Source organism: Ruditapes philippinarum, unplaced genomic scaffold, assembly GCF_026571515.1.
Source record: "Ruditapes philippinarum isolate M1 unplaced genomic scaffold, ASM2657151v2 ctg4729_1_1_1_1, whole genome shotgun sequence".
Lineage (NCBI taxonomy): Eukaryota > Metazoa > Mollusca > Bivalvia > Venerida > Veneridae > Ruditapes > Ruditapes philippinarum.
Window position 1 is genome coordinate 68,898 of NW_026864036.1, and position 12,090 is coordinate 80,987.

Genomic DNA, 12,090 nt, shown 5'->3' on the forward strand with positions numbered 1-12,090 from the left:
AAGAGTGGTATGGATTTACATAAAATACTTATAAGGGTCTTGAATGTCAAAAGAAAGGGCAAGCGGTTTAAATGGTAATATATACAACGGTCTTACAAGACGGTCTTTGTAAGGGCTAACAATTCTAATATCTATGCCTATTATCTCAGATAACTGCCTTTTATTTCAGATAACTTCCTATTATCTCAGAGAAGTGAATTTTATCTCGGATACACTTACTATTTCCATTTTATTGTATATTTTTATTTAGGAAAATGATATTTTAAAGTTGAAATATTACAACTGAATGGGAGTATATCTTATGGTTATTAAATTTTAACGCAAATTTTATTATTCATCTTATCTCCTATATTCCAATTTAACACAATATAGATAGTCGTAATCTCAAGCCAATTTCCGTGACTTTTAAATACATTTAGTAAATAAGCCGTTATATGACCATAGTTATTTTTCATACAGAAAAAAAAGTATAAAAATATATAAAGTATCAGTTTATATCACGATGTGGTAAAATTAAGTATAATATAGCAATTACTTTATATGGCCATGTCACGAAATAGTAAAAACTAGTACAAATCAGATAACCTCGTGTTTCGGTGCTCTTTCTATTACTTATTTGTTCTAAGGCATTTGACTACTCTAGACAACTAATTTTCGGTTTTTCTTTTTATTTCCAGCTTGTTCTTGGTGAGTAAGTTTTTATCTTGCATATGACATTTCTGTAATAATGTTGGTTCCCAGATAATTCAACAACTGTTTTTCTTTTGAATTAATTGTTTCAATTATTATAAAAAATATGTGGCCATGATTTCTTTGAATTATAAATATTGTTACTAGTTTATTTCCTAGCGCATGTTGTCAAGACAGAAATTTACGGTTATTTGAGTACAAAGTCTAATACAGTATATATATATATTCATTTATCATGACTATGGATTTGATCGGGAAACTTCCGGCTCTACCGGTGACAAATAGCTAGAACTTCTAAGTTATGTGTCTCTATACTTATTTTCTTTCTTTTTTTCTGCGCATTTCTGAAAATTTTCGTTATATTTATTTATTTAATTCTGAAACCAAATTTCTTGCAAACTTGACTTTTTTTCAAATTATAAATTATCAAATGAGCGAATCATAAAAAGCGCATGCGCAATCAGTAACAACATACATAATATATCTTCCGAACCCTCGAAAAATAAGTAACAAATACGAAAAATGACGAAGATATCCGAATTTCTACGACCCAGTTACAAATTTTATATTTCTGTGGCTTAATTTAAATTGTTTTCATTTTCACAAGTACGGAGGATGACGCGCTAGGTTCGGACAAAACGGCAGACAGCCAGGTGAAATATGATGGTGGGTGGGGGTAATTGCTCTTATTGGCCTTGTTCTCCTGGTCTTGCTATGTTCAGATACCGTGGAACCAGGTATTATTTAACGCATTATTTATAACATTTTTTATTACAATTATGCTTTGTTGTGTAAGATTTAGTTTAAATAATATTTATTTATAAAAAAATAAGGTAACATGAAATAAAATTTACGGATTGAGTAGGAAACTTGAAAAGCTTTTTTTGAAAAATCTCTCCGCGTTTAAGATTTAATATAACATAATTATATGTGAACTGTACTTTTTATGTTTGAATAAAATATTATATGATTTTATGTTACGTTATGTTGTGTTGTGTTGTGTTGTGTTATGTTAAACATTTAGAAATCATGCTAAACATCAACATTTCGGAAGCTAGGTAGATGTGCTTTTATAATTTTTAAGATATTTTTATTCATCTACTTTTCTTATAAGAAATTACTACGCTTATTTTAACAGCTGTACCTCCACCGTCATGGGCAGGGATTGTACATATTGATAATTCTATAAACACTGGATTTAATGGCGTCTCGGACGGTATGAGGATACTCGATCCCAACTCAGTGCTTCGGACCCGTAAGGGTGATTACGAGGCAGACGGTGCACGCTGGGGAGCACGTGAGTTTATTTTTTAGTTTATCTGAGTGAGTGAGTGAGTGAGTGAGTGAGTGAGTGAGTGAGTGATTGTGTGAGTGAGTGATTGTGTGTGTGAGTGAGCGAGCGAGAGTGAGTGAGTGAGTGAGTGAGTGAGTGAGTGAGTGTGTGTGTGTGAGTGAGTGAGTGAGTGAGTGAGTGAGTGAGTGAGCGAGCGAGCGAGCGAGCGAGCGAGCGAGCGTGCGTGCGTGCGTGCGTGCGTGAGTGAGTGAGTGAGTGAGTGAGTGAGTGAGTGAGTGAGTGAGTGAGTGAGTGAGTGAGTGAGTGAGTGAGTGAGTGAGTGAGTGAGTGAGTGAGTGAGTGAGCGAGCGAGTGAGCGAGCTGCGTGCGTGAGTGAGTGAGTGATTGTGTGAGTGAGCGAGCGAGCGAGAGTGAGTGATTGTGTGAGCGAGCGAGAGTGAGTGAGTGAGTGAGTGAGTGAGTGAGTGAGTGAGTGAGTGAGTGAGTGAGTGAGTGAGTGAGTGAATGAATGAATGAATAAAGGAATGAATGAATGAATGCCTTTAGAGTTTGTCTCATATACAGCAAATTATATATTTACAGAAATGGTTTACTTGTAAGGCTCCGATCTTCCCATAGGATGGGGGAATCAATGCGTTTATCGCCTAATAGCACTGTAATGTTGGTCAATGTGTTAAATGCTTTAAGTAAATGCCATCACCTACATATGTATCTTACTTAAATATGTTGGGCTCTTGGGATTACTTTAAAATCAAATAATTTCTGTAAATAAATATTGTAAATTCAGTTTACTAGTATTATGGCGCACGACCTGCACATATATTTTATAATGTAGAAGCTTAAATCTAGCATGTTTATCATTATTATTATTATTATTATTATTATTATTATTATTATTATCATTATTATTATTTACTTAGCGTTGAAAACAGGAAAGCACATGTTCGAGATTCTATTGGCCAAGAAAATACCCGCCGGCTACTGGCAACCGTCGCGTGGGCACTGATATCGCTCCGTTATTTGTGAAACCAAAAGAGTCGTTGGTTTGGTTGCAACAAGCACACGTGGGTTTAGATATCGGGCCCGTTACAAGTGTTTGCACAGGAATGAAATAATAACGAGTCTCCCTAAGAATAAAGTAGTTCCGGACACGTAAGTATTATACATAAATAATAAAAATAAATCAATTCCTAAAAACATGGCCCAAAAAAATCCGTAACGTAAATAGAAAATGTAAGAGATTCGGATATATAGAGAACAGCGGTTGAAATAATAATATTTGCGAGTTGACACGAAGGCCCTATTACTTCCGGTGTATTCACATTTCACGAAAAGAGACCTTATTCCTGAAATAGAAAGGGCTTCTTTAATTTGATTAATAACTATATAAAGTATGTTACGGTAAATGCTGTCAATGAGCTCCCTTTGAAACTTTTCTTAATTCTTTAAAGCTGGCTTGAATATCCTGCTTGTAAAGAGAACATTCCGTTTACGCATGTTTGTCCAGTAGATTTATTTCCGGTTTGTTCACATTTCATAATACCCAAAGTGACTTTTTAGTGACTTCGCGACCTCTAAAGTTTCTATAGTGTAAAACGTTATTGTAAATATTTTGGCATAGTTCTTAATTACTTTCGTTTAATTTGTAGGCGTCGCTGGTATTTCACGGTTTTATGTTGTGACGAATTTTGTACTTAATATTCATGAAGATAGTAGCTTAAGTTGTAAAAATACTGAAGCTCAAAAAAAAATATTATCAAGTGAAACACTTCCAAAAAATATTTACGGTCGATGATTTTTTATCGTCAATTATTGTACTTATATTTCTTCAAACAACGGATGGATTCTCGAATAAAAATCAGATAAAAAGCGGTGCACTTTTCTTACAGATTTCGCATGTACGTAGATTGTGAAAGTGGAACGCTGGATTCGGAAGTGAACATGTTTACTGGGGAGCTCCCATCAACATTCCTCGGTCTGAGTTTCCGGTTTATCCGATGGTTGGAACTACACCAGCACAACGGCCGTGATTACTATGAAGTACAAAGGATCAGGTTAAACATTCTAACATTTAATCGAAAGTAAACGTATATAATGTTAGTCTATCCTGCCAAGAATAGAAGCATCTCGAATGATGACTATCCCTGACTTGATTGTGATCGCTTATATCAAAGCATTTATTGATGGTCGTCCATTTTGTTATCATGTGGTATTAAAAATCCCCATTTTGATTGGTCAGGCGGTGTGCGGGTAGAAATGCAATCGCAAACTAACTCGGCCCTTTCCGTCAAGTCTTCGGATAAGGACTCGAATACACAGAACGGATGAGGTTTTCGATCTAACCTACGCTAAGAAACTAAACATGTAAACAAATAGTAATTTAATGCTGGGAGTTTGTTGACAAGTTTATTTTCAATATATGTAGTAAAAGTTCACCTAAAATAAGTGAATTCATAGGTACAAAAGCAAACAATACATTATCTATATATTAATTATTATGGTTGCAGAAACCGAAAGTACAAAAAAAAAACAACCTGTTGACATTTGTCGGATTTGTTTAAAATTGAACATCAGTGGGCATTGTAACACCGCACTTTGGGGTCAAACGCACTTTGGGGTTCGACCCCAAAGTGCGTTACGTACTTTGGGGTCCGACCCCAGAGTGCGTTACGCACTTTGGGGTCCAATTTTGACCCCAAAGTGCGTTAAACAGGTACATATGCATTTTTTAACATCATACAAGCGACCGCGACTTTTTGGGGTTATTAAAATTCAATCAATAAAATGAATTCTAAAATGATGTTTCAAATAGTATATTGCAGTCAAAGCCAATGGTAAACAAAACACAAGGTATTGAATAGAGGAAAAACTTGTGTCCTGAAATATAGTAGAAACAAGGATTTTAAATGAGTGAAGAACTTTCATCAAGTAAAGAATTTGTATCAATTTATAAGCTCAAAATATATTTTTTCTCACATTTCCCATTTATTTCAAAAGAATGTACACCTTTCATTAACTCCATTGTTTTTAGCTTATTGCATCATTTTCCCGTTTATTTTTATTTATACATTTTTTTAGAAATATAATAGTCTTAGCATAGACAAAGGTATAAATTCTGGGAAATCTGAATAAGACATTTCAGTAAAAATTGTGCCTGGATTATATGTTGAAAATGGCCATTTTGTTTAGCTTATCTAAATGTGACATTTAAGAAACTTGACTAGGTGTAGATCCGGCCTTAAGTAGTTTGTCCGTACAGATATCATAAAAACTATTTAAGTAGTCACACATTCATAATGAAAGGACTGTAAGCTCTGTTGTATTTTCTAATCTTTACAACTAAATCGTAACAGTATATTCTGTATGCATTTTCCTGTATAAGTTTATTTTTATATATACTACAATTAATCTTGCAGGGCACCGAGATGCAGTGACTGCGTTTATAATTTTTTACTGTAACAGTTTGAGTTTGATACATTTACGGAATTTTGCATGACCAGAGTTGCATCAAAAATCATTTATGTTAATCTTTTTATAACAGCCACACTTTATCATTGCATATCGTGGCTTAAAAAAAAGACACTTAAAAAAATAGTTGTCCCGACTGGGATTTGAACGCCAGACCACTCGCACCTTGGACGAGCACGTTACCCCTGCACCAGGGGGAAGTTATACTGAAAACTGAATACATAGAATTTTAGGGTTTGTAATCCTAATTAATTTCGATGTATTTTGTTCACGATAAACCTGTTGTTTAACACTGATGTAAATAATTTAGCAAAAATTCACTCGCCAAAACAGTCTGACATGTATATATTCACTAATCGACAGTCAGATTTATCTGAAGTATTCGGTAATCGACATCGCAAAAAATAGCATTTTCATTGATTAAAATGATATTCATCCGCGTAATTTGTGATTGTGCATTTATTTGACAATGCTATAAAGCCAACGTTGTAATTTGTTGGAAACTTGTAACAAAATAAAAATACTTCTTTCTTTTACATCGCTAATTTTAAGCTGTTTTGAGAACTACTTGTTGTTATGTTTGTCGTGAAGCGCTGTGCCAGAGATTGAATGTCAGCATTGCGATCAGAAAATACAATAATGTAAAGTTCTCATAAGGGGGGTCCAGACGGGATGGTTGGGTCCCGATCCCCCCGATATTATAAAAATAATGTTTGAAAGGCAAATTGTGCTTTTATTTGTATTTCTTAAGCTTTTTTTAATTTTGGTGTACTTCAATAGTATCCAAAAAGTTACTCATTGGCCAATTATCTGAACCATCTTTTTCATCTGTTGCTTTTTTGCAATGAGTACAGTTATAGTGAATTAGTATTTTATATGGGAGTCAAATACTACATTGTTTACATTTTGCTACTTTTATGACATTTTTTTCCACATTTATCGCTACTTTATTCAGGTAACAAGTGTAAATTTCTCTGATGCTATTATTTAAACTTTAAAATATTGATGTTTTGCCATTTCGAAAGAAGTATGTAAGATTTTCCATTAAAAGCATCTGGCGAACGGTTGTTACGGAGCTTACAAAAAACTTAAGTTTGTTGATAAATTTAATAATGTATTAACTAATTAATGCACTAACTATTTATAGTCTGATCTAGAAACTGGATATTTCACCAGAACATTGCAATAGAGTATTTTATAGTTTTTTTTAAAAAAATATTAACTGCATTTTGTTTCATCCCCATCATATTTAAAATTGGGCTTAATATGGCACAAAAAGTTATGATTGACAGAAAATGATATTTTTTCGCAGCATTTTTTAATTTTAGGATACATTAATAATTTATGTACTAAATTAATTTGTTATATGGACAAAATTTTAGATATTTCAAGTGGTAAAATTAATGAAACTTTTATCACTCAAGCATCAAACCGCAATCTTGAACTCCACCTCAAATATTTCAATGTCGCAGATCGAAATCAGTCAGAACTCAGTATTTAAGCAGAACTCAGTTGACACCTTCAGAATTTTTGAACCCAAAGTGCGTTGATATGTAGCATAATAACGCACTTTGGGGTCAATTTCTCGATTTTGACGCCAAAGTGCGTTGGGCCCCAAAGTGCGGTGCGAAGTGTAACGCACTTTGGGGTCGGACCCCAAAGTGCGTTTGACCCCAAAGTGCGATGTTACAGGGCATATTTAAATTACAAATTGTTGTCAGACATATTTTCAATCATAAGAGTACCGGAACAGACATTAGATGTCAAAATTTCTGTTTACATCTGAAACCACGTGGTAGAACTACTTTCAATCCGTATTGTTTCCGAGGTTATTATAGATAATAGCCGAGGCAGTTCCGAATGGGTAGAAATGGTAAAGTCTTGTTAATTATATATGTGGCCGTCCAGGAACGACGACAGTTATGATAATAAATACCTGTTACTTCTGATCATTGTAAAAGTTTTGCAAGTTAATACGTTCAAACTTGCATTTTTAGAGTAACAGGAAGTAGATGTGTTACAACAGAGTGACGTGAAATGTGTACTACTAATATAAACCATAAAAAGAACGCCAAAATAAGGATGAAAATAATATTAAATAAATGATGAAACGTGATCATTAAAACAGTGAACATGTTTGGCCACTGAACAGTATCGTTTGTCCCTTAATTATGTAGATAACGCTGTATTGCCCAAACCCTATTGAGCATTGATAGTGAGCCCCTTTAAAAAACTTTTTTGCAAGATGTTAAATTGTATTTTTAGCGCTCAATACAATGGGAGACACAGGCTACAATCTTCCAATGCCAGTACCAATTCCGGGACCAGTAGTGGGGCCGCTTGTGCCACCAGGACAGGTAGTGGTGCCACCGGCACCAGTTGTGCGGGACCGCAAGGAGCAGGAGAGAAAGTTCAACCGGGACCTTCGGACAGCTCCGAAACGTACATTGCTCCTATGCGCGTTTCTGGTATATAACAGTAATATAACACTGGTACGTATATACGTGTTTACGTTTTTACGTTCACGGCATGTTTATCATTTATATAAAAAAAAGATCATTTTTTGACTGATATAACTTGATTGTAATTATTTTTCTAGGAGCGGCATTATGTAGAGCCAAGTTCCCTTATATATGTATATAATAAATGCACATAAAGTCATGAAATTTATACAATATAATATGCATAGTGAAGTATGTTACGGAATTGAGTGTGTTAATAAAAAATGAAGTTTTGTACATAACGACAAAGAAAAATGCATGTATAATAATGAAATAATCAGTTAACATAATACAATTATTTTTTACATATAACCAGTTTAATACAGATGCTTACAAGGCAGGAATGGCGTTCCATATAAAACCATAGTGTTAGTGTACTTTAATTGTATAAAATATGTTTGTGTGATGAATGCAAGCAATAACCATTGTGGTGTTGTTTTTTTCTTTATTTTTAGATATGAATCTCTTCCAAGATGGCTAAAAAAAGATGCTAAAACCTTTACTGGATTAAAGACTTTTAAAGCAAAACTCTACGTTCATATTAACGTTCAATATAAAGTTCAAATACCACAGCGGATATGACAAAAAAATAAAATGTTCACATGGACAAAATCAACAAACATAATTATTCAAGTTTGTAAAATTTGACATTTTTAATATTAATATGAATTTAAACTTTTACATGTATATCTTTTTCTGTTTGTTTTTTGTTTGATCTTTAGGCTTTGTTTTGCTTCTTTCTTAAGATACAGAATGCTTATTTGTTTTTGAAATAATACCAATTTTAATGAACCGAAGAGTTTGTTCTAGATTCACCATCATGATTTTGCTGGCTTCAAAGCCACGACTGAATTTATTAGTTCACGACACGAATTGTATGCATCTGGTATCTTTGGATCTACGATCACAACACTAAAGGTATTATTCGGGAATCTTTAAATCCACAAAACAACGACGCTACAGGTATTTGGGTCCATGATAACGACACGAAAGGTATGAGTCTACTAGCTGTACACCCACGATCACGACGCTAAAGTTATAATTCTGCTGGCAAGAGATTAACGATAACGACACTGAAAGGATGATTCTATTAAATCGCGATAATAAAGTTGTGATTCTATCAATTCACGTATTGAAGCCACTTTTCAGGGAATTCGACATAACATCATCATATCATCAAGACTAATTTAGCAAAATGCTGTATGAATGGTATACTTTGTTAAAATTACTTGACCGCTTAGTCACGTGATTTCCAGCCGTTAGAATAACCGCAAATATTATTTAACAATAGAAACAAATACTATAAATGATTAGCCAAGTACCCAATAAATTTGTCTGTCCTTAATTATTTATTAACATAAGTATATTTATTTTAGTGGATCTATGTATTGACTTTGGAATAAATTAAATCTTATTATATTATAAAAGTAAATCCAGATTATAACCTCTACCTTTGAATATGAATTATGATACATCATGAAGTTTGTTAATAAGAGGTTAATACACGGCAGGAGAGGGCCGGAAGGTGATAATCGGCCCGCAAAATGAATAATGGACCCGAGGGCTTTAGCCCGAGGGCCATTATTCATTCAGGGCCGATTATCACCTCCCGGCCCTACTCTGACGTGTATTAATGTCTTTAATACACTTTGTTGATCTAATAGATTCTAGTAGCATTTTTTTTTTTAAATACAACAACAAAGTTCTTTCGTTGAAATTCTTGTCTACTCTTCTACTGTTCTGTACAGAGATGTTTACTGTTTGTGTGTTGAAAGCAGTAGAATCTAGAAGCAAGTTTTATTTTCATTTTTTTTCGGAATGAATTTGTCATATTATTTCTTCAAATTTCAATAGTAACAAAATGTGTTTGTACTAAATACGCTTAAGCTCTCATAATAAAAATAAAGCAATTAGTGCTGACAACCTACTTTCACTTTTACAGTTAACTGTTTGATGACGTAAAATATGACGTCATTGTTTCAGTTTGTGCACGTGCACATGTTCTGCGGGCTGATAACTAAGTTGAAATCATAGGCAATTTTGTTACTATATATAGTAACAAGTGTATTAAAGTGCATTTAAGTGACTTTATAATCAGAAATAGATATCAAATAAAACAGATGGGATATTCGGAATCGCAGTTTAAAACATACTTGTGTGATGTCATTGTAGATGTTTTGTTTTTTTTGTTTTGTTTTATTGTTGTTTGTTTTTGTTGCTTTTGATGGTGGAGGTGGAGTGAGGATGGTGTAACGGATGCTAAAATAAATTTATTGCAAGTTTATCATTACGCACAACCTCGGTTTCTTAGGTAGTCACCAGAAAGACTTGTTAATAATTCTAGTTGGATCAGGGAGGGTTCAAACCTGCAACCATTGTAATAAATGAATGAATGAATGAATGAATGAATGAATGAATGAATGAATGAATGAATGAATGAATGAATGAATGAATGAATGAATGAATGAATGAATGAATGAATGAATGAATGTTATTTCAAGCATTCGGCATAAATATGCTTTTTTTCAACTTACCTGTTCTCTCTAGAACTTTCAATGAGTGTTAAAAACAACAACAACAAAAAAAAGAAAACTGTACGTGTATATCAATGTATGTACATGTATATGAAAAATCGTGTTTATAACAAATATTCCAATATACCATGCAAATTATTGTATATTTGTATTATATCATATACGAGTATTTATATTGGTTTGATACGTGTTTTTCACACGTCTTTTTTCTAAAGTATTAATCTTAACCTGTATTTTTATAAATACATGTTTTCAGCCACATTTGACAATTTTACAATTTATATTAAATGTCCTTTTACATACTGTGATATTTGACCACTTTTAAATGCCATATTCTACGAATATCTCCGATAAAAACAGCGAATTAAGTTTCGACACAGTAATATTTGAAAACTTCAATCTCAAATATAAATAAATGTGCATTTATACGACAAACTCTATTTTCCTTCAAATCTTTTAACGTGTATCCAAAGATCTTTAAAAGACACGTAAAGCATAATACATAAAACAAAATTAAAACCTCTGGACAGTTGCAGACTCAGTATCATTTTTAATGCCAATAAATAGCTCGCCCAACATGCTCATCCTAGTCTTTAAATTGTCGTCTGCTTGATTTAAGAATTAAAAAAAAACTTATTCGTTATATTATAATAATGGACAATTTCATTAATCTCAAAGTTTGGCAATTTCGTTACTAAGGTTAAGAACGGTAGTGATTTAGCGTATTCAAACAAGCGGATGGATAAATACTTTTGTACTTTAATTGATATAATCGCGGATCAATCAGGTCATTTGAATACAGCGGTATTTCATGTCCTATATTCTACCCCATACTTTTGTACAGATAATCGATACTCTATCGGGTATTCTACTGTCGGCCATTATTGTTGCATCGTGGTTATGGCAATAACATGTAAACAAACACACGTTTATTAAAGTTCACGATTTTTTATACGCATCGGACTTTTATCAGTGTTAAATTTTTATTGCCTGGTGGAGAAAAGGCGAAAGTATGGTTGGGAAGTTGTTAGTAGTGCTACTTGTAGCATGTACTTTAGCTGGTAAGTTTTTTTAACTGTAAAATGTAATGCATATCTTAAACAAATATATTATAACAATACAGTTTGTTAGCTGTTTTAATCATGATAATTACGAAGCACTTCTTTTTTCATTTTAAGAAGTTTTATATTTTTCATATTCCTTTCTGAACATAGATTTAAGATCCGAGTTTATTTAAACGATTAGTGGAAATGCTTGCAAAGCTGTGGAACGAAGTGAATTTATAACTGATAAGAAAGTTCATTGCGTTATCAAACATAATACGGTCCCGCTGACGGAAAAATAAAACTTCGGTAAACTTCGTAAAACTTTTCATTAATTTTTTTCCATTAATGTCAATTGATATAGATCTAATACTAAATTATTGTTACACATCATATACATGTATATTTTGTATATTGAAAAACTACAGTAAACAAACAAATAAGCATCTACTGACCCTTTTACATGTATTCATATACATGTATGTATTATACACATATATATGAACCACTCTAAACCAATATCTTATTCGTTTGAACAAAGTTATACTTTTTTATATTAT

At 33.0% G+C, this 12,090-nt stretch overlaps 1 long non-coding RNA gene across 1 annotated transcript; it reads left to right on the forward strand.

The window, feature by feature from the left end:
- The first annotated feature begins 1,302 nt into the window (after positions 1 to 1,302).
- LOC132724224 (uncharacterized) lies at positions 1,303 to 2,948 on the forward strand. The gene is made up of 3 exons (XR_009624875.1): positions 1,303 to 1,427; positions 1,829 to 1,987; positions 2,905 to 2,948. It is a non-coding gene; the product is annotated as an uncharacterized LOC132724224 (long non-coding RNA).
- The last annotated feature ends 9,142 nt before the right edge of the window (positions 2,949 to 12,090 follow it).